We start from the raw sequence: 19,080 nt of genomic DNA on the forward strand, positions 1-19,080 counted from the left end.
GAATCTGGGCTTGGCCATGTAACTTCCTTGGGTAAATGTGTGTCAGCAGAACTATGAAAAATGCTCTACATTGGAGTTTGCACTCTTCTGTTGCTTTTCGGAACAATTTGGAAATTATAGATGTTTATTGTTTTAAGCCACTAAGTTTGGGAATGGTGTGCTATACAGCAAAAGATAATAATTCCCAGGGAGATACTTTGGGACTACATAATTAACTGCATGTATAACTTTTACCAACTAGTTTTATGATTCTTGCCTTAGTTAAATATTACTACAAAGCTTGCAAAATGCTATTGCTATCTTTTTTAGAGATGAAGAATGTAAGAATGGGGGCTTATATGTTTTTCAAGGACATATGTCTAATAAGTGGCTCTGCCAGCATTAGAAGCTCAATCTTTTACCTGCTGGTCCATAACTTTTCTCAATATGCCATACAGAGGTGAGTGATGTGATGACAGAACTCACAAAAGCAAGCAATAGAGAAAAAGACCAGTGTCCTTGGTGTTATGAGTGGCACCCTGTGTCCTCACACATGCACAAAAAGCCCTCTGGTAGATGCTCCCTAATTGATGAGATGGGGGCGGGGGGTTGGGCAGGATGGACAGTGTAGGAGGAAACATTAAATATAGTTATTTTCATACCAGTTTAGATAATAATTGATTCATGAAAGGATATAAAGATAACATCTCTAAAAATTGCCTTTCATGAATATAATCAAGAATGTCATTGACATACTAGATTAAAATTAATATATGTTTGTACAATATGGCTCTTAATATTTTTGGAGTAGGTCTCATATCCTCCCCTACTTTTGCCACATAAACTAAAAAGAGGGAGCTAAGACAACATGAAGTGACCCTGTGAGAGGAGGAAAGGACCCCTATGTTACCCCCTCTCACAAATAAGAAAACTGAAACTGTACTAAGTCAAGAACCAAAACTAACCAAGAGTCAAAAGTGAATAAATGGCAAAGCAGAGACTTGAACTCAGCAACCCCAATTTCCTGGAAGAGTCCCTCCCACATGGCAGTGGGGGATAGGTCCCAAGTCTCAGAATGCTAATAATACCTCAGTCTTAAATTTGTGCCTTGTTCCATGCACTGTTCTAAAATCCTTACATGTATTTTAACTCATTTAGTATCATGGACTTTTTATGACACTACACAGTAACTTTACTCTGAAATGCAAGCATTCAGGCGCCTGTGTGTGTGCATGTGTGTGTGTGTGTGTGTGTGTGTGTGTGTGTGTGTGGTGTCAAAGACCCTGTCTTCCTGACTGAGAAAGGAATTCAAAGCCTCGCTTTTTTCTTTACCGCTCCCTAAAAAATTCAAGAGCACAAGGAAGCGCTTTGCGTTTCCAAGTCTCTTACAGTGCTTTTGGTGGCAGCAGCTGTCACTAGCCAGAACACTAGGATCCTGGCAGGGTAAACGAACTGTAATGGACAGGAGGTCAAACTCTTGTCTGTCCTTTCTGCTTCAGGGCGCCTAAACCTCAAGTTCCCCGCAGCCTCTCTCCACTGGAGAGCCGATAGCGGGGGTGAGGTTGCTAGAGCGTTCCCCGAGGGCCGTCTGCGAGCCCCTGCACCCCCCCTCCCCACGCCAGCACCCCTCTAAGAGGCGCTCTGGTGCACTGGGCCGACATAGTGCACGCAAGCCTGTTTTCTCACGGTGGGGCCCGGGGGCGACCAGGGGTCGCCGGACGCTCTCGGCGGAAAAGAGCCGACCCCTCGGTTGCAGCTGGGGGCCGTGACTGCCAACTATCGCGGGACTTGTGCACATCGCAGGAGCGCCAGCTCCAGAAGCAGCTGGAGCGCGCTCTGTGCGCACCGCCCAAGCCCGGGGAGGAGCGGGAGCCGGGAGGGAGGAGGGCCGGGGGGGCTGGTTACGTAAATGATACTAGCCCCGTGAGAGGCCTTCAGGCTGTGGCTACGGGAGGGGGAGGAACCACGCGAGGAGGAGGGGCTGGGAGGGAGCGGGCCGGGGTGGGAGGGGGGAGGGGGGCGAAGTGACCAGGCGGTGGCGGTGTCTCTGCCGAGGTGACAATGTGCTAGGAGCCCTCGCTCGGTCTCCTGCGCCTCCTCGGCCTCGGCGCCCGCTCTCGCGGAGCCCCTCCAGCCCGCCGCTGCGCTATGAGGGCGCCTCTCCGGGGCTGGCCGAGGCCGGAGCCGGCTCGCTCTGCTCGCGGGCAAGTGTGAAGAGAGAGGCGCGGGCGGGAAGCGGGGCTGCGCGCGGCGCTCGCGGGCCGGCGCGGGTTCCAGGTGAGCGCGGGCTCCGCGCGCCCCGCACTCGGCGCGGCCGGCTGGCGCCTGCCGGTCTGGGTCGGAGGCTGAATTCCGTGCGTGGACCGCCGTTCCCTCTTCGCGGGATCCCTGGCCACGATAGCAGGTCTCCGTCTCTCTCTTGCTTCCCCTCTCTTCCTCTGATTGTCTGGGGCGAGTCCTCTCTGGGCGGCCCAGAGTGCCCGGGTGGGCGCCGCAAAGTCCCGCAGCGGGTGGCAGGGCTCAGAGCCGAGCGCCCCGGGTCGGTCCCGGGGCGGGGGCGCCGGCGAACCCGGTAAGGCGGCCTCCCGGGCTCTCGAAGCGCGCTCTCCCGCTGCTGCAGGTGCCGAGGGAGGACCGAGAGGCGCGGAACTTTCTACCGCTGCCCGCCCTCTACCCTGCTTTCTCCGCTACCCGGCCGAGCTGAGGGGCGCTGGCCACCCTCTGCGCTCCGGTGGCGCTCGGCGCCGGGGGCGGCTCGGCCTTCCCGCCCCGGCAACTTTCTCCCACTAGCTGCGGGCGGCCGGGGGCTGCGGTGCGCGGGCGCTTCTACACCGTCCGTCCGACACCGGGGACGCGCTGGGTCTCGGGTGTCTTCCTCGACGGTTGCCTTCCTCTCTATTTCTGCTTTCCTTTGCCTCTCAGTCTCTCTGTCTGTTTCTGACTCGGTTTCTTTCTCTGATTCTTTCTCTGGCTCACCGCACCCGCTCCGGGTCTCACTGTTCCTTTTTCGTTCTCTTTCTCCCTGTTTTTCTTGGGATGTCCCCGTGTGCCTGTTATTCTGTCTCTTCCGTTGTCTCTCCGTCTTGCCGTATTTTCTCTTTCTGTTTCTGCCTCTCGCTGCCTGTCTCCCTCTCTTACCTCTCCTGCCTGGTCCTCCCGAACACCACCAGCTCCCAGATCCCGAGGCTTCTTGTCCAGGAGATCACACCCCGGCCCGCCTTCTGGGCACCTCCAGGTACAGAGATCTCCAGGTACAGAGACCTCCCTTCTCGGGGCCGGAAGGGACGAGGGGATTGGAAACAGAGGGCTCTTGTCTGGGCTGTCATAGAGTCGAGGGGCTGAATGAGGGTCGCGAGGGCCGCCTGCCCTCCCTGGGTCCGAGGGAGCTGCGCTGCCACGAACCCGGGCGCACGGAGGCTGCTGGTTTGGACAGCGAAAGCTGCGGGCGCCCCTCCCCTTACCCCGTTCTTTGACTAGGATCAGTTGAATTTCCAGGTGGAGAGCCTACATCTCCAACCTTTACAGGCAGCCACGGGAGGAGACAGTGGGCAGATAAACACAGAAGCTTCGGGATCCAGGGAAAACTAACCTGGAAAGGGTGGGAGCTTTCCTGAGGCAGAGGTGTTGCTGACGGAGGAGAGGAGCACTGGGGATTGCCTGCTTTCGACTGTCATAACACTCAATCCTTGAGCGGTTTCCTTGGGAGAGAGCGCGGTCACTCTTCCCACAAATACAGCATGAAGATTTTATTTGCAGGGGTAAAGACACTTGGCTGCCCGAGCCCCCTGAAATTTCGAGCATCCTTGGGGCCCCCAGATCTTCAGCTTTGTATGAAGGCTGCCTTTGCTCAGGGTTGCCCCCACCACCGTGTGTGTGTGTGTGTGTGTGTGTGTGTGTGTGTGTGTGTGTGTGCGTTCATGCCCTCTAGTGTTAGAGAAACCTGCTGGTTTGAGACTATTGCAAAGTAAGGTCAACCTATTGGTGACTTACTTTTGATCTCTCATCTTCCCAGATCATTCTCCTTGCCTTCACCCATCCTTTCTTTTTCTTCATCTTGACTTTTCTGTTGCATTACTAATCTTTCCTTTCTCCGGATCTCTGCAAACTCCTCCTCTCCTGCAGAATTAGAACCTTAATATTGAAACCGTTTGAGTGATTTCAGAGGTGGATAGATTTGGAGAATTTTCACAGCCTAAGGCGGGCTTTGAACATAAGAAACGTGCATTTCTCTGCACCATTCACCACAAACCAGGATTTCACATCTCTTCCTTATGCCCCTGCCCACCTTCAACTCCATTGAGAATTTTCCCTGGCTGCTTTTGCTTGTTTAGTTAAATGTTTTTAATTCACCATTTCTGTGATGCTCATCCCATTCCAGGGCTTAAGCTGCTTGCTTAAGTAGAGGCACTGTGTCTCAGATAAGATTTGGGGGAGAAGAAAAGAAAGCTTTTCCAAAGGAAACACAGTGCTGCTGGTATAGATTAATTCTGGATCCCAGTGTCCAGAGTGGGACAGGTGCTGTTTCAGATATGCAGGCCCTAGCACAATGTAGGAAAACTAGTAAATGCTTGCTGGAAACTTGTTGGTTGATAGATTACCATGGAGCTAATTATTGGCTTTGAAGTTACCTAGCTATGCTTATAAGCCTACATACGAGAACTTGAATTCTGCCTCTCTTTTTTGTTTCATTTAGTCTTTTATGAATGGGAATTGAAGACTAGTAGAAGGGATGTTGAAACGTGAGTCCTCTGTGTCGTTTTAACTCATTCGCTGCTTGAATTTGCCCCTCTGGGCAAGTGTTTAACTTGACTGATATTCTTTAACAGTCACTGCAGAACTAAAGAAATGAGTTTAGAGGCTCTGATGGGTGGCCTCTCTCAACCTTCTTACCTGAAAGTGAACTAGGGCATGACATCATTTGCGAGTGAATACTTTCCTGTGTGTGGTTTTTTTTTTTTTTTAAATTAATTAATTAATTTATTTTCGGCTGTGTTGGGTCTTCGTTTCTGTGCGAGGGCTTTCTCTAGTTGCGGCAAGCGGGGGCCACTCTTCATCGCGGTGCGCGGGCCTCTCATTATCGCGGCCTCTCTTGTTGCAGAGCACAGGCTCCAGACGCGCAGGCTCAGTAGTTGTGGCTCACGGGCCTAGTTGCTCCGCGGCATGTGGGATCTTCCCAGACCAGGGCTCGAACCCGTGTTCCCTGCATTGGCAGGCAGATTCTCAACCACTGCGCCACCAGGGAAGCCCTTTTCCTGTGGTTTTAACAAGTGAAAAGTTCTCTTTTTTAATATAAAGAACAGATGTATCAGCTTAAAATATTTGGGGGCTATAAACTGATCTTCAAACTGAATCACTTACCGTGAATAATTTATAGGTTTCCTTACTGCTTCAAATATATATGAGAGGTGTGATACTACATGTATATGAGAATTTGCCAGAGTACCTGGAAATGTAATGCCTCCTGATACAATGTACTAGTAGGAATCCCTGTGCTGCAATATTGCTGTTTTGATGATATGTTAGTTACTTCTTAAAATAGTTGGGGATTTACCATGAGTATTGTTCAGGAGCATGTTCAAGGCAATTTTGCTTTAAAAATATTACTTATAAATCAACTCATACTCTATGCAGTTTTTTTTGTATTTAAAAATAGCAAAGACATAGTGAAGGTGGACATGCTGATATTGGTTGAGTTACCTTCTGATTTCTAACTGATAAGAATATTGAGACACATTTAACTTTCTAACAATGTACATTACTTTCAGGTTAAAGTTATGTCAGAGTGAAATACAGTGCTTCCATTTTGCCACCTTGATTTTTAGAAGTGGTAGTTGTACTAGGAACATTTCCATGTAATAGAGATTTTGCAGCTTTTTAAAACTTTGGCATTTTAGGAAGAGGGTGAGAGAACATGAAATAAATGAATATTTTTATTCTTTCTAGTTAGGAAAATGAAGAAGATATTGGTGTTTCTGAATAACAAGAAAAGTATAGAAAATGGCTGAGAGTAAAGTATGAATAAAGTCCCACCATGTGAAATAAATAACAATACATGTCTCTGATAAGTGTTTATTGTGCTTTATGAAAATGAACAGATCCTATAGTTTTGTCCTTTAATTTGCCTTATTAAACATCCTGTTTTCAAGAGGCACCTTTTGCAATAAACAACAAATTCTGGATTGTGACTTTTAATACATCACGTTTTTGGGCTCATGTCGCCATCAGTAGTAGGAACATGTAGACATCTTAAACCTATTGAGATCTAGCAGGACCACTACTTTGAAATCTGAGTGACCATATGCCTAATTATTCAAGAATTTTAATTGGGCTTTGGTTCTAAATGCTTCCTGTCATCAGAATAAACACATGTGAAGCATCAAATCAAGACTTAAGTATATTTATACTCATATTGACTCTGAAGTCTATTTGATGACATTTCTCAATATCCCCCCTGCCCTCTCCACCAGATATATACTAAGCATATGTTTGAACAGATAAATCACATTTAAAGATCCTGTACTGTCTGCTTTGATAAACCATTTACCATTTTAGCAGATTAGACTTCTATTTACAATTTCTATCTTAGAGCACATTGTTTAGTTAAGTATTTCTGCCATTCAGTTACAGGCATACATTTTTTTTTCAAGGTTTAGGTGGTGTTTTTATTTATTTTTTTAAATTAATTTTTATTGGAGTATAGTTGCTTTACAATGTCGTGTTAGTTTCTACTGTACAGCAAAGTGAATCAGCTATATGTATACATATATTCCCTCTCTTTTGGATTTCCTTCCCATTTAGGTCACCACAGAGCATGGAATAGAGTTCCCTGTGCTATACAGTAGGTTCTCATTAGTTACCTATTTTATACATAGTATCAATAGTGTATGTATGTCAATCCCAATCTCCCAATTCCTCTCACCACCCCCCCTTACCCCCTTGGTATGGATACATTTGTTCTCTACGTCTGTGTCTCTACTTCTGCTTTGCAAATAAGATCATCTATACCATTTTTCTAGATTCCACATATATGCATTAATATACAAAATTTGTTTCTCTCTTTCTGACTTACTTCACTCAGTATGACAGTCTCTAGGTCCAGCCACATCTCTACAAATGACCCAATTTCGTTCCTTTTTATGGCTGAGTAATATTCTGTTGTAAACAGGCATATATATTTTTGAAGAGTCCAGCTTTCCATTGTGAAATTTAGTACTTAGAGAATTCAAAGAAGTTTGTGAAAATGAATACACATATGAATTTAGTAGTAGTTGGTCATTCATTGAGGGCATTATAAGCAGTTATCTTTGGGAGCAAAGTATAATCAAATAGGTTTTATTCATTTGATACTTCTTCTTGATTCAAATTTATATCTATTTGTATGTTTTCAAGGTAGTTTATTTATAATAATATGTTTAATTGGTCCAAGATGATTACCAAGAAATAATTACAGGTGGCTAAAGACCTCTGTGTGATTAATATGTATTCTAATGTCCCTTTTAAATACAATAACTAAAATTCATTTTTAGCTATGAGTTTTCCAATTTTTTTTTTAGTATATCTGGGACCTATTTATTGAAGCTGAAATTCTTAATTTTTAAAAGTTATTACTGCAGGTTATTAAGAGATTACTGGAGCCTAACTTTCCTCTGAGGGCCCAGCTTTACTCAAATGTCCACATAATTACAGACCTCATGAACTATCAGGTTCTCTCTTAATGTTTACTATAATTGTCCTCCCTTCACAATAGACCTAAAGTAAGATGCAAAGTATCAATTGTTAAAAATTGTTCCGTATTAACGGTTAATCCTCCCAACATAGCTTGAGAGGGATGTAGGGAAAGTAGTGACTGTTACCATCATAGGTGTGAACATATTTGTGATTCTATTTTCTGTTATGTGAGAAAATTAAACACACTGTCCATATTAAATACTCAGGCTTCTTTCCTGTTTTTTTTTCAGGAGTGCTTACTGTTAAGATATATGGGAACTGTCCAAGATATATCAGGATTTTTAACATGATGTAGAATTAATTGGGACTCTGTTTAGTACATTAAACTACATTGAATTGTCACTTAAATCTTATTTAAGGTCTTGTAGAACATTATAGGAAGAGTGTGATTAAATTCTTCGTTGGCACTTTGGTGAACATAATACATGTGCTAAGTAGCCACTGTAAATAGAAGAATTTAAAGCACAGCCTGCACATTCAAAATCTTCTAAATTACACCTCAGAGACTGTAGTAAATGTCAACTTAGTCTCTTGCCTAATATTAATTGCCTTGATATTGTAACCACAGTGCTTTTTTTTGGTTAAGAAATGAATTTTGACATATGGGGAGAATTATCTTATTGTCGATCAGAAGAATAATAACTTAATTTCCTCTTGAGATTTTTGTTATATAATTAGTTTTAGATAGAGAGGATGAGATTTACATGACTATCAAGACCCACATGCAGTACTGCCATTAGTCTAATGAAAAAAAACTGGGAATAAATACTTGGAAAAAAATATATGTAAAGTTACAGCCATTTCAACTTATTTATGAGGGAGTTAAAAATGAAGAGTTACAAACTGATAAAATAACTAAAATTTATTGGATACATACTTTGCACTTGTATTGTGAGTAAGTAAACATCTAATAGCTTGAACTACATTTTATCCTCATAATCGTATGAGCTGTAAGTAGTTATTACTATCCCCATTGTATAAATGAGGAGTCACTTGCTCAAAGTCACACAGCTAATATGTACCATTAGGGCCGGGGATCACATCAGTTCTGTCTGTCTCTGAAGCCAGTGCTCTGATAGTTCCCAGTCTGACATTTTCACTGACTAATAAAATTAAAAAAAAAAATGAGCATCAACCTCCATGTGAACATTTTCTTTTGCATGGTAAGAATGATTCTTAAAAGTCTATTATCACCATCATTTTATAAAAGACTGCACATTGTAACACCAACTAAGGTGGCAGTACTAAATCTCAAAATATAGTTCTTAAAATAGAATAAATTTAGCTCCCTGTGCATTTTTCTACATTGCATTTATTTTTCTAATTTAACAAAGACTGAAGAAAATTTCATCACAGTCTGGTAATTTATTTCACCACATTCTGTAGCCTGCGGTTGGGAACACTTCCTTAGTCTGAACCACTAGATATACTGCCTACCCAGTGGATCCCGAGCACCCAAGCAGCACAGGCCAGCATGGTTGTGATACTCATGACTTGGTCCTTATAGCTGTTCCCTTCTCTTTCTACTTGGCAGTTTGGGCAATAAGATTTGTACCTAGGAAGGATGCTAGCAATTACACTAGCCTCAGTTTATTGCATCAGTGTTTCTTGAAAGGATTGGAGAATTGGAGGCAACTTGCTCCTTCGTGGCACGTACCACAAATCACTGTCACTAAGATGGTGCCAATCTGTGTCCTTGAATAAAGAATGAATGCTGGGCAAGAACAGAAGGAGCGTGTCTTAAGAACTTATTCTGTCCTTCCCTTTAACCGGTATGTCCCAGCCTTTAGGGATCAGTTTGCTCCTTTTTTACGTCTTTGTTTGCCTTGGTGAGGACAACGCAGTTTTGCTTTAGGTAAGAAAGAAAATTCCAAAGCTAAACTTCTGCTCTTGGAAAACTGGCTGATGCTATTAAATCCCAACTTGCTTTGGATAGTGACTATTGCGGCCATTGAAGAGGAAAAGGACGCTGATGGAGTGTGTGAGATGTAGTTAAACTGAACTGTGACATCGTATAATGTCACTGCTGACAAACCACTTTGGAAACTGAAATTACCTCAAGAGATTTTTGTTTGTTTGCTTGTTTTAATACAGGTTATCAGATCCTACTGATACAGATTCTCATTTGCCTGGGATGGATCCATAACGATCTATCTTCATAAACATTTTTCCAGATGAGACTGTTGTACAGTGAGGTTACAAGCAACCAAACTACATCTAGTACATTTTTCAGATTTATTTAATTATTTTTCTTTAACAAAATATAGAAGCTACTATGTTCTGGACATTGTTCTGAGTGCTTTACAGATATTAATTCATTTAATTATAACCACCCTCCAAAGTAGGTTTTATTAGTACCTCTATTTTACAGGCAAGGAAATTGAGACCCATAAAGGTTAAGTAAGTTGTCCAGGGTAAGCTGATGAGTGACGGGGTACGGACTATGCCATTTTGATGAAATGATTTAAATGATCTGCTTTAAGTCACAAAGTATGAAGCAACAGAATTGGAAATGGAACCCGTGTTTCTATGTTTTGTTTCCTATTTGAGTAAGTTTTGCCTTTGAAAGTGAAGGAGGAAAATCTGACCAACAAACTCAGATTTGTAGAGTTGGAAACAAAAAATATTTACCTTTTAGAAGTCATAGCACCAGATTAAGAAAGAAAACTAATTATGAAAGGGACAATAAAATAAATATGGAAAAATCAGAGTGATTTTCTCCAAGTAGATTCATTCTTGTCTCTTCATAGGTGCAGGCCACCCTCCCCCCTCCCCGCCCCAGTCCCCAGTAAAAAAGAAAACAAAAAACAAGTTAACACACAGTGATGCAGACCAAAGAAAAAAAATTAAAATCTATAAGTAGGATTTCTATATATAGACTTCAATCTATAACTAAGATCTACATCTGTAACTAACCTAATAAGAAATAGCTTATTTTCCTGCAGTACTATTCATAAATTGTTTAAATTACATTAGGAAATACTAATATTTTCATAAATATTAGTATTGGAAAAATCCTCCTGAAACTTCTGGATTTTTTTCTCCAATATGTTTTTTGTAAGCTTTATATATTATAGAATATCTATATTAATTTGTAATCACTGTTAATCTGTAAAGAACTGATGTATTAATCTTTGATGAGGTACATTTTTCTCCTTACTTCTGGCCTTTGGTTGATTTTTAGCAACTTTCTGTTACTTATTTTGGTTTAATACACTCCTGCAGTGTTTAATGATGTTTCTTCAGTCTTAAAAATATTATTTTAGACTGACTGATACTTGGTTAGATTGTGTAAATTATTTGAATTAGATACCCTAGTAATGAGTCACTCTGGTTTTTTTAAAAAATAAAAATCTACTTAAAAACAGTTCGGTTTTCAGATTCTTTAAGTGAAGTGAGGTTTATGAGATTACTGATTAGCTGAGTTTTAACACTTAGTACTGCAGTCTTTTCTCTTTCTCTCATGGCAAATTCCACCTCTTTTTGAATCCTCAAGACTCATGTTTCTTTAATTCTCTTGATAGTTCAGTCTCAAATGGGACTATACATCCCTCATCCTGAAAAATATTAGAAACCAGCCTGTGTCTGTTCATAATTCAGATTTCACTCATATCCTATAGATTTTCAGTGCAGCCCTGTGTTTTCTTCTCAAGTAAATACTGTGTTTCATCATTTCTCAATACACTTTTTCTTCCATATCTTTTTCCCGCTCCTCTTTCCCTTTCTTCCTTCTTCATGATGCTCTCGACTTTCAGTTGCCTTTCTTCTGTGGCTTAATACATCCTCATGTAGCAGGCCTGGACTATCTAACTATCTATTAGTTCTCTTGATTCTATATAAAAATGTAAATAAAAAAGAGCTCTTGTTCATTTCATCATTTAGTCCCTGAGTAGGTAATAGACAGACTCTCTAGCTCTTGCATCTGGGTCATTTAACCGGAGGATGGGGATTCTAAATTCGCATCTCATTACCTTTGTCTGCTTTTAGAATTGTGTGCTTGGGCCCCGTGGTCAGTTGGCAGGCCCTGGCTCCAAGGGACCACTGTATTATTTGAGGGGATGCCAATTTCAGTGGCCACACAGTTCTCACATTCCTTGGTCAGATTTTCCTTATAAAATTTCCAATATGTATTTCATTATTAACTCTAGACTATTGACTTCATGTCAGAAATTCGTTGTGATATTAATTGATAGATTGTGATGGATAATTTTTATAATTTATGTTCTGTGGCTCCTACTCCCATTTCGGGATAGTATTTTTCCTATGAGTTAAACCTAGAGCATATATTTTGTCACAGATTTTTTAAGAATTTTATTGTTGTGCACTAAGTTGAGATGAATTGTAGGTAATTGGATGGTGCAGCTGAATTAACACGTTGAATTGCTGGTTATGAGACACTTCATTTGCTGTTGCAGACAACAGTAGGCCCATTTTGCTTCTACAATGCACAAATTCTTATTACCTATATAAAATTCTAATTCAAGTGGGATAATATGTATGCATCATTCCCATTCCTTTTGTAGGGAAAAATAACCTCCACAAATATAAGATATGTGCAACTATCTCATTAAATAATTTTGAACTTCAATACATCTTTTTTTTTGAGAATGTTAGTGAGTTATTGCCCACAAAAAGAACATTTCAGAAACATGAAATCAGTAGTCCTTTTTACCGTGTGTACCCTAAGATACATGCAGATGTGCAGTTTGCATTTATTTCAGTACAGAGACTTGTCTGAATGATTCTTAATAGCAGTGTCGCCATGATGACTATGGTGATGTGCAACAGTATAATAATTACGTTTGTTCTTGGGTTTTCTTCATTTTAGGTGTTTTAAGGGCAGCTTCTCTAGGTCAGTGAAAAGGCTTTTAAACAGGCGAGTATTTATTTTACAAGGAAGGATTGAGGCGTACCTTTATCTAAACTTCCTCCTGAAACCTCATTAATTTATGCATTAAATTAAGGCATTAAAAAGATATCAAACTGTTACAAATTGGATGCAATGAAGCAAGGCAGAGGAAACTGCCAAAGATGGGGCGAGGAGGGAGCCCTTTTGCCTGAAACAAGCACCCAAAGGCTTAAGGTTCAACAGTGCCAGGAAAAATAGAGGGCAGAAGTGAGACGCTGGGGCTGAAACAAAATCATCAACGTGGATAGATGGACTAGCCACCCTTCTATTCACCAATTCTACTTCCTACACAAATATCCTTGTAGCAAGATTTTTTTCACTGCCCCTCCTGACCATCCCCCTTAACATAGACTAATGAAATTACATGGACTGCTGAGGGACAATAAGGGCAATTAGGAATGCATCTTACAACGGTAGAATAAATTCTCTTTTATTTTGATACTTAGGGACTTTAAGCCTAATGATTAGCTGCTGGCTTACCCTAAAGTAAAGTCTTCTAAACAACAAGACCCACTCAAGTACAGAGGGCTCAGCCATTTCTGTTCCTTTATTCTTAAATATAAAACAGCAACCAAGTATCACCAGACATTTAAGAAATAATTTAAGAAAAAAAATTAACAAAAATATGCAACATGAAAAAGAGACAGAGCCTTGGCTTCAAGATGGTGGAAGTGTAAGACACGGAGATCACCTTCCTCTCCACAAATACATCAGAAATACATCTACATGTGGAACAGCTCCTACAGAACACCTACTGAATGCTGGCAGAAGACCTCAGACCTCGCAAAAGGCAAGAAACTCCCCAAGTACCTGGGTAGGATAAAAGAAAAAAGAAAAAAACAGACGCAAAAGAAAAAAGAAAAAACAGAGACAAAAGAATAGGGATGGGACCTGCACCAGTGGGAGGGAGCCATGAAGGAGGAAAGGTTTCCACACACTAGGAAGCCCCTTCGTGGGCGGAGACTGCTGGGGGTGGAAGGGGGAAGCTTCGGAGCTACGGAGGAGAGCGCAGCACAGGGTGTGGAGGGGAAAGCAGAGAGATTCCCACATGGAGGATCGGTGCAGAGCAGCACTCACCAGCCCGAGAGGCTTGTCTGCTCACCCACCGGGGCGGGTGGGGGCTGGGAGCTGAGGCTCGGGCTTCGGTTGGATCTCAGGGTGAGGACTGGGGTTGGTGGCATGAACACAGCCTGAAGGGGCTAGTGCGCCACGGCTAGCCAGGAGGGAGTCCGGGAAAAGGTCTGGAGCTGCCGAAGAGGCAAGAGACTTTTCCTTGCCTCTTTGTTTCCTGGTGCGCGAGGAGATGGGATTAAGAGCCCCGCTTAAAGGGGCTCCAGAGACGGGTGCGATCAGCGGCGATCAGCGCAGACCCCAGAGATGGGCATGGGACGCTAAGGCTGCTGCTGCAGCCACCAAGAAGCCTGTGTGCAAGCACAGGTCACTCTCCACACCTCCCCTCCTGGGAGCCTGTGTAGCCCGCCACTGCCAGGGTCCTGTGATCCAGGGACAACTTCCCCGGGAGAACACATGGCGCCCCTCAGGCTGTTGCAACGTCACGCCGGCCTCTGCCGCTGCAGGCTCACCCCGCATCCGGACCCCTCCCTCCCCCCGGCCTGAGGGAGCCAGAGCCCCCGAATCAGCTGCTTCTTTAACCCCGTCCTGTCTGAGCGAAGAACAGACACGTTCAGGCGACCTACACACAGAGGCGGGTCCAAATCCAAAGCTGAACCCCGAGAGCTGTGGAACATTCTCCAGGATAGATCATATCTTGGGTCACAAATCAAGCCTTGGTAAAGAAAATTGAAATCGTATCAAGTATCTTTTCCGACCACAATGCTATGAGACTAGATATCAATTACAGGGAAAAATTTGTAAGAAATAGAAACACATGGAGGCTAAACAACACACTACTTAATAACGAAGAGATCACTGAAGAAATCAAAGAGGAAATCAAAGACACCTAGAAACAAATGACAATGAAAACAAAATGGCCCAAAACCTATGGGATGCAGCAAAAGCAGTTCTAAGAGGGAAGTTTATAGCTATACAAGCTTACCTTAAGAAACAAGAAACATCTCAAATAAACAACCTAACCTTACACCTAAAGCAATTAGAGAAAGAAGAACATAAAACCCCCAAAGTTAGCAGAAGGAAAGAAATCATAAAGATCAGATCAGAAATAAATGAAAAAGAAATGAAGGAAACGATAGCAAAGATCAATAAAACTAAAAGTTGGTTCTTTGAGAAGATAAACAAAATTGATAAACCATTAGCCAGACTCATCAAGAAAAAAAGGGAGAAGACTCAAATCAATAGAATTAGAAATGAAAAAGGAGAAGTAACAACTGACGCTGCAGAAATAACAAAGGATCATGAGAGACTACTGCAAGCAACTCTAGCTAATAAAATGGACAACCTGGAAGATATGGACAAATTCTTGATTGAATGATGAACCACCTTCCGAAACTGAACCAGGAAGAAATAGAAAATATGAACAGACCAATCACAAGCACTGAAAATGAAACTGTGATTAAAAATTTTCCAACAAACAAAAGCCCAGGACCAGATGGCTTCACAGGTGAATTCTATCAAATATTTAGAGAAGCGCTAACACCTATCCTTCTCAAACTCTTCCAAAATATAGCAGAGGGAGGAACACTCCCAAACTCATTCTATGAGGCCACCATCACCCTGATACCAAAACCAGACAAAGATGTCACAAAGAAAGAAAACTACTGTCCAATATCACTGATAAACATAGATGCAGAAATCCTCAACAAAATACTAACAAACAGAATCCAACAGCCCATTAAAAGGATCATACACCATGATGAAGTGGGGTTTATTCCAGGAATGCAAGGTTTCTTCAATATACGCAAATCAATCAGTGTGATACACCATATTAACACATTGAAGGAGAAGAACCATAAGATCATCTCAATAGATGCAGAGAAAGCTTTAGACAAAATTCAACACCCATTTATGATAAAAACCTTCCAGAAAGTAGGCATAGAGGGAACTTTCCTCAACATAATAAAGGCCATATATGACAAACCCACAGCCAGCATCGTCCTCAATGGTGAAAAACTGAAACCATTTCCACTAAGATCAGGAACAAGACAAGGTCGCCCACTCTCACCACTATTATTCAACATAGTTTTGGAAGTTTTAGCCACAGCCAGAGCAATCAGAAAAGAAAAAGAAATAAAAGGAATCCAAATCGGAAAAGAAGAAGTAAAACTGTCACTGTTTGCAGATGACATGATACTATACATAGAGAATCCTAAAGATGCTACCAGAAAACTCCTAGAGCTAATCAATGAATTTGGTAAAGTAGCAGGAAACCAAATTAATGCACAGAAATCTCTTGCATTCCTATACACTAATGATGAAAAATCTGAAAGTGAAATTAAGAAAACACTCCCATTTACCACTGCAACAAAAAGAATAAAATATCTAGGAATAAACCTACCTAAGGAGACAAAAGATCTGTATGCAGAAAACTATAAGACACTGATGAAAGAAATTAAAGGTGATACAAATAGATGGAGAGTATACTATGTTCTTGGATTGGAAGAATCAACATTGTGAAAATGACTCTACTACCCAAAGCAATCTACAGATTCAATGCAACCCCTATCAAACTACCACTGGCATTTTTCACAGAACTAGAACAAAAAATTTCGCAATTTGTATGGAAACACAAAAGACCCCAAATAGCCAAAGCAATCTTGAGAAAGAAAAACCAAGCTGGGGGAATCAGGCTCCCTGACTTCAGACTATACCACAAAACTACAGTAATCAAGACATTATGGTACTGGCACAAAAACAGAAATATAGATCAATGGAACAGAATAGAAAACTCAGAGATAAACCCACGCACATATGGTCATCTTATCTTTGATAAAGGAGGCAAGAATATACAGTGGAGAAAAGACAGCCTCTTGTATAAGTGGTGCTGGGAAAACTGGACAGTTACATGTAAAGTATGAAATTAGAACACTCCCTAACACCATACACAAAAATAAACTCAAAATGGATTAGAGACCTAAATGTAAGGCCAGACACTATCAAACTCTTAGAGGCAAACATAGGCAGAACACTCTATGACATAAATCACAGCAAGATCCTTTTTGATCCACCTCCTAGAGAAATGGAAATAAAAACAAAAATAAACAAATGGGACCTAATGAAACTTAAAAGCTTTTGCACAGCAAAGGAAACCAGAAACGAGAGGAAAAGACAACCCTCAGAATGGGAGGAAATATTTGCAAATGAAGCAACTGACAAAGGATTAATCTCCAAAATTTACAAGCAGCTCATGCAGCTCAATATCAAAAAAACAAACAACCCAATCCAAAAATGGGCAGAAGACCTAAATAGACATTTCTCCAAAGAAGATATACAGATTGCCAACAAACACATGAAAGAATGCTCAACATCATTAATCATTAGAGAAATGCAAATCAAAGCTACAGTGAGGTATCATCTCACACCGGTTTGAATGGCCATCATCAAAAAATCTAGAAACAATAAATGCTGGAGAGGGTGTGGAGGAAAGGGAACACTCTTGCACTGTTGGTGGGAATGTACATTGATACAGCCACTATGGAGAACAGTATGGAGGTTCCTTAAAAAACTAAAAATAGAGCTACCATACTACCCAGCAATCCCACTACTGGGCATATACCCTGAGAAAACCATAATTCAAAAAGGGACATGTACCAAAATGTTCATTGCAGCTCTATTTACAATAGCCAGGACATGGAAGCAACCCAAGTGTCCATCAACAGATGAATGGATAAAGAAGATGTGGCACATATATACAATGGAATATTACTCAGCCATAAAAAGAAACGAAATTGAGTTATTTGTAGTGAGGTGGATGGACCTAGAGTCTGTCATATGGAGTGAAGTAAGTCAGAAAGAAAAAAACAAATACCGTATACTAACACATATATATGGAATCTAAGAAAAAAAAAAAAAAAGGTCAAGAAGAACCTAGGGGCAAGACAGGAATAAAGACACAGACCTAATAGAGAATGGACTTGAGGATAAGGGGAGGGGGAAGGGTAAGCTGTGACAAAGTGAGAGAGTGGCATGGACATATATACACTACCAAACATAAAATAGATCGCTAGTGGGAAGCAGCCGCATAGCACCGGGAGATCAGCTCTCTTCTTTGTGTCCACCTAGAGGGGTGGGATAGGGAGAGTTTGAGGGAGGGAGATGCAAGAAGGAGGAGATATGGGGATATATGTATATGTATAGCTGATTCACTTTGTTATAAAGCAGAAACTAACACACTATTGTAAAGCAATTATACTCCAATAAAGATGTTAAAAAAAGAAAAAGAAGAGACACCAAGATAAATGAAAACCAATGACAAAAAATGACCTTGCATGGTACAGATCGTTTAAAAAAAATCATAAAAGAGACCAAAAAATGAAAAATTTTTAAGAGATTCAAGAAAATATTACATTCATAAAACAAGAAGATGATAGGGAAGAGACAAAAACTAAACGAGAAAAACTGTTGGAAATTAAAGATTTTCAATCAGTAGTTTTAAGGGACGTTTGTAATTTCAAATACAGAAAGTCTCTCAACAGTGCAAAGAAAAAGAACAAAAAGATGAGAAAGATGAGTCACTGAATCTCCCTGAAGTGTGACTTCCTGCTAATTGGAGTTCTGATTGTAAGAAAACAAAAAAAAATAAAGTCAGAACATGTTTTAAAAATTAATAGAATAATTCTCAAATTTATGAAGGAAGATGATTTGCAACTCAAAATTCCAAAGAAAACTAAGAGAAGGAATAATTGACTATATTAATAGGAAGAGTATGGAGAAATGTGGAGTGTGGTATGTGAGATAATTTAGATAATGTCTAAAATACTCTGGGTCTATTTGTTTGGTCAAAGTATGTTTTAACTTGATTTTTTAAAAAAATATGGTTTCTTTAGGTGTGTCTGTACTAAATCTGTACCAGATTTCCAGAGATTCCAGTCACTCTCTGTTGAATCCCCCTGGTCCATAAAGACATTTGAATTTAAGCTTTTTGTTGTGGAACTAATAAACAATTAAAGGTGATTCCCTCTGAGGAAAGAAACAGGTTGGGGTTCGGGGAGGGGGCTCCTCTGTATAAAGAAATATAAATCCTTGGAACTTCTGTTACTAAACACAGTAGCAGTCTTCCCTTACAGTATGATAAAGATTATGGGACTAAGAGGAGAGAATTGGATTCTAGTCCTGGTAAAACCATTACTAAATTCTGTAGCGTGTCATTGAAGTTCTTTGGATCTCCGTTTCCTCATCTTTGAAATGATGCAACTGGTAAAAAAAAAAAAAAAAAACCTAGTATGACTCTATGTTCTAGTGTTTATTTATTTTGCAAATGTAGGTCTATCATTTTCTTTGAGAATGAAATGAACTATAAATTTTCTAGGTCTTATTTTCTTATAATTAAA

General features: G+C 41.0%; 1 protein-coding gene across 5 annotated transcripts in view; it reads left to right on the forward strand.

The window, feature by feature from the left end:
* Positions 1-2,030: 2,030 nt before the first annotated feature.
* Positions 2,031-19,080, forward strand: part of GALNT13 (polypeptide N-acetylgalactosaminyltransferase 13) — a 574,171-nt gene continuing 557,121 nt past the window's right edge. For 4 of the 5 annotated variants that reach the window (XM_057551815.1, XM_057551817.1, XM_057551813.1 and 1 more), the window contains exon 1: positions 2,306-2,383. The gene's annotated coding sequence lies outside the window, so the exon portion shown is untranslated. Of the gene's footprint in view, positions 2,257-2,305; positions 2,384-19,080 lie in introns of those variants that run through there. The other variant, XM_057551814.1, reaches the window with a different exon arrangement.

Source organism: Balaenoptera acutorostrata, chromosome 8, assembly GCF_949987535.1.
Source record: "Balaenoptera acutorostrata chromosome 8, mBalAcu1.1, whole genome shotgun sequence".
NCBI classification, from domain to species: Eukaryota; Metazoa; Chordata; class Mammalia; order Artiodactyla; family Balaenopteridae; genus Balaenoptera; species Balaenoptera acutorostrata.